The sequence below is a fragment of the Schistocerca piceifrons genome, chromosome 3 (assembly GCF_021461385.2).
Source record: "Schistocerca piceifrons isolate TAMUIC-IGC-003096 chromosome 3, iqSchPice1.1, whole genome shotgun sequence".
NCBI classification, from domain to species: domain Eukaryota; kingdom Metazoa; phylum Arthropoda; class Insecta; order Orthoptera; family Acrididae; genus Schistocerca; species Schistocerca piceifrons.
This window is the reverse complement of record NC_060140.1, coordinates 73,136,389-73,141,359: the sequence shown is the minus strand read 5'-3', so window position 1 is coordinate 73,141,359 and position 4,971 is coordinate 73,136,389.

The following is a 4,971-nucleotide window of genomic DNA, read 5'->3' as shown; positions in this document are numbered from 1 at the left end:
TGAGTATAGCGTAAATAAATTTGTAAAATTATATCATGAAATGGACACTGAATAATGGTAACTAGGAACCTGGAGATTTAACGAAGAAGCTTGCAACAAGAACTATTGCACAAACTCTAAATTGTCTAGCAGTGTTACACGAAACATTGTTATTACGTATTATTACGTAATTATAATCTTATTTTGTTCGTTGTTTTGTGCAATTTGCAATTTACGTTGCGGAAGTAATACTCATAAAAGTATCACGCACCAATGCGTGCTACTCCTACACACCACTTTTTAACCGAAGCAGTTAAAAGGTTTCAACAACTTGAAGAAAAATTTCAGCTGCGGAATGTTTTTTATCAGGAATACGAGGATCAGAACACAAGATGTCTGAAACACTGCAAGAGTTACGTTCCCAATGACAAACTACCTCCATAAAAAAGGATAAATAAATGGTATACCTACGACTGATACTGACAGAAGAATCCAAAATGACATATAAGCCTAGATCCTACAAAAATTTCTTTTGAACTGTCTAGTTGTGACAAATTACATTTGAAGATTTTCAGGAGATTATACGTTCATGTAACGTCAAGAATTCTCATAAATTGACAACGCACAGCGGAAAAACCAATCCTAGGGTCGATACGATAAGGCCGGGCCCTCTCGATGCTACTGTTCTCGATATCAATCAAGCCTCTCGTACGATCACTACTCGTCAATCTCCCTAGAATTGAAATTGGAGGTAACAAATATGTATGTAGAGGTTACGCTGACGACCAGGCTGTGTACGCCACTTATCTAACCGATCTGATGAAAATGAAGGATGTGATTCAAATTTATAGTTACTGTTCTGAGGATAAAATCAATGTAGATAAACCTAGCATTTTGCAGTTAGGCAAAGAGAGGGGGTTCATTGAAACTGCTCCAGTAGAACAAACAGACAACATTAAACATCTGGGTATACGGCATAGCAAATGTCCTACCAAGGCAGCAGCCTGAAATTGGAAAATGAAGCTCAACAGCCTCCGAGCGGTATTAACGAAGAATTTCACTCTTTCTCTAGGCATAGAAGAAAAATCACTCTGATAAATCTTGTTGTACTTCCTAAGGTGTGCTACCTAGCAAGTATTTTCCCCTTGCCTGAACAATAGGGAAACACATTGAATCAGCTATTGAGTGGTTCATATGGAGAGGGCGTGTCCTTAGGGTTGACTGATCTAAACCAAAAACTTAAAACAAAAGGAGATTTATGGCCCACCAACCTTAGACACAAATACAGAGCCCGACTGACAAGTACACTACTGGCCATTAAAATTGCTACACCACGAAGATGATGTGCTACATACGCGAAATTTAACCGACAGGAAGAAGATGCTGTGATATGCAAATGATTAGCTTTTCAGAGAATTCACACAAAGTTGGCGCCGGTGGCGACACCTACAACGTGCTCACATGAGAAAATTTGCAACCGATTTCTCATACAGAAACATCAGTTGACCGGCGTTGCCTGGTGAAACGTTCTTGTGATGCTTCGTGTAAGGAGGAGAAATGCGTACCATCACGTTTCCGACTTTGATAAAGGTCGGATTGTAGCCAATCGCGGTTGCGGTTTATCGTATCGCGACATTGCTGCTCGCGATGGTCGAGATCCAATGACTGTTAGCAGAATATGGAATCGCTGGGTTCAGAAGGGTAATATGGAAGGCCATGCTGGATCCCAACGGCCTTGTATCACTAGCAATCGAGATGACAGGCATCTTATCCGCATGGCTGTAACGGATCGTGCAGCCACGTCTCGATCCCTGAGTCAACAGATGGGGACGTTTCCAAGACAACAACCATCTCCGCGAACAGTTCGACGACGTCTGCAGCAGCATGGACTATCAGCTCGGAGACCATGGCTGCGGTTACCCTTGACGCTGCATCACAGACAGGAGCGCCTGCGATGGTGTACTCAACGATGAACCTGTTTACACGAATGGCAAAACGTCATTTTTTCGGATGAACCCAGGTTATGTTTACAGAATCATGATGGTCGCATCCGTGTTTGGCGACATCGTGGTCAACGCACATTTTAAGCGTGCATTCGTCATCGCCATACTGGCGTATCATCCGACGTGATGGTGTAGGGTGCCATTGGTTAAACGTCTCGGTCACCTCTTGTTCGCATTGACGGCACTTTGAACAGTGGACGTTACATTTCAGATGTGTTACGACCCGTTGCTCTAACTTTCATTCGATCCCTGCAAAACCCTACATTTCAGCAGGATAATGCACGACCGCATGCTGCAGGTCCTGTACGGGCCTTTCTGGATACAGAAAATGTTCGACTGCGTCTCTGGCCAGCACATTCTCCAGATCTCTCACCACCTGAAAACGCATAGTCAATGGTGGACGAGCAACTGGCTCGTCACAATACGCCAGTAACTACTCTTGATGAATTGTGGTATTGTGTTGAAGCTGCATGGACAGCTGTACCTGTACACGCCATCCAAGTTCTGTTTGACTCATTGCCCAGGCGTATCAAGTCTGTTATTACGGCCAGAGGTGGTTGTTCTGGGTACTGATTTCTCAGGATCTATGCACCCAAATTGCGTGAAAATGTAATCACATGTAAGTTCTAGTATAATATATTTGTCCAAGGAATACCCGTTTATCATCTGCATTTTAATGGCCAGTAGTGTAGAACGGAATAGGTCATACAGCAGTAAACGGAAATGTCTCAGCGTTCATTGTAAACGCGGTGACTCCTCCAGACAACAGTGAGCCGGTTATGACTGACCATGTTGAATGACTATAAGTTATCACATACTAAAACATACATCATGAACAACAGCTACATCAAGCAAATGGTAAAGAACTACACAAGCAAAAATGCTGGCAGAAGATAAGTATATAAGCAAATTAGCGAAGAAGTTCCCCACAATCACTTGGGGTAGGTTTTGGCGAAATATGTCAAAATGTTACGTCACACGTAGGGGCTATGGAGTTTTGCGCTTTACACAACACCATCAGCACACATGCGCGACTGTTCAGGATGGGTTGTCAAATACGGACAAATGCTCGGACTTCCAGCAGACTGACACTTCACCGTTTCACTTGCGTCACTGCTATCGAGATATGTTAATGGACAAAAAATAAACTTGCCATTGTGAACCGTACTTCTGACAATATAACTTCTGAGGAACTTAAGCTCCGACGAGGTCGTTTTACATAAATCAGAAACGGCAGTTGACTTATTGGTTAATGGGTAAGCTCATTGAATTCTGCTTCGGCAGGAATAGCAAGTCACTACTGGAATTTCAGTACGACATCACGCAAAAGTAGGGGGAGCTCTCTCAACAAAATAAATGGAAAGCAATGATGGGTGACTATTTACAGACTGTTCTTAACTGACGGTAACGATAAAAAAAACGCCTTCTATCTGTATTTTCCGCTGTGTTTGAAGGTAGCACATGGTTGCTGTTGTTTGGGGTAACCATGCAGTCTACGGTAGCCTTGAAGATTTCTCTGATGCGAATGTTCTGGCGTGGAAGACATGAACAGAGGCTTCTGGCATACATTCTAAAGTACCATATAGTACTTTGGTTCCAGATGTGCGTGCAGACGCTGTGCTTTTGAGTTGCGCTGGGCGTTGGCTTGCAACGTTCACTTGTGTTAACGTACCTTTGCAATGCCTAGGCGACGTTATTATCGTCGCCTTTCACGGCGCCATCGTGCCTGTGTACCAGGCTTTGAAAGCTACAGACATGGACTTTGCTGCGCAGTTCAATAATTGGAGGTCCAAATGTCTTTCGAAGATTGAGACTGCAGTTCACACGTGAAGTTTCTGCTGTGTTTGGAGCTAGTACATGGTTGATTCTTGCTGTTGTTTGGAGTAACCATGCAGACTACGGTGACCTTGAAGCTTCCCTCTAGCACTAAAGAAGATATCTGATTTTATGGAAGCATTCTTGCACCAACCCACAAATCATCTTCTGTAAGAATTATTATCGTATATTTTATATCCTACTCAAGGACTATACATAAATTATCAGAATATCTACTTATTTATGGGTGCATAGCACACTTTTAAGTTTCTTAAGGAAACGTTTTATTTTCTCAAGAATGCATGGACACATGCAGCTCTCATACAACAGGAATGTCTGTAATCCATTTCTGTTTAACAGGTGTAGTACCATTCGAGTTTCACACAGTAAAGCATTCAAGAGGAGATTGATTAAATAAATAAATTTTAGAAAGCTAATGAATAATAAAAAACAAAAACAGAAAAAATATCAGGAGGACACCGTCGTCGCCTGGAGGAACCAGAATGATAGCGTGGAGATTCCGGCGAATGGCGCGCTCCGAGTTACGAGAAGCCAAAGTGGAAAAAACAAAACGAAAACCGAGGAACGGACGCACAAGACAATTAGGAACTGATAGTGGAATAAACCGGAATCCCGCTCTTTGAGAAGACAAACTTGAAGCCGCCGCCAAGCTGCGACTCTTTCAGTAAAGCGAGCGTAAATGTAAACTGATTACACCTGAAAACAAATGGCAGTGAAGCTAGGTCACCAAGTCAAATATGGCTAGTGGACATGTGGGTTGAAGGGGAGAAAAAAAGAAGAAATATGACTAATCCACGCCTGTGTGGTATCGCTCGACTCAGAGGTAAGTCGGTTTGAATTCTGGTTCACTGCTAGTATTTTGTCGGCAAGTGGAGGGGAGTTGGTAGCATACAGTTCCTCATGATCACACTTTGCACCAAAGTCATGTATTATATTGCAAACCTCTCTGCCGTGTCTCACGAAATGAGAGCATGTGACACTGTTCATGGTGACCCGTCCATCTGATGTGGGTTTCAGCGCGGCTGTGCCCTTAGCGCTATGTGACAGCACCTAGTTTCACGCCCTTCCTTCCCTCATCATCATCATCATCATCATCATCATCATCATCGTCACCATACAACATGAACACTGTACCACACTACACACACATCCA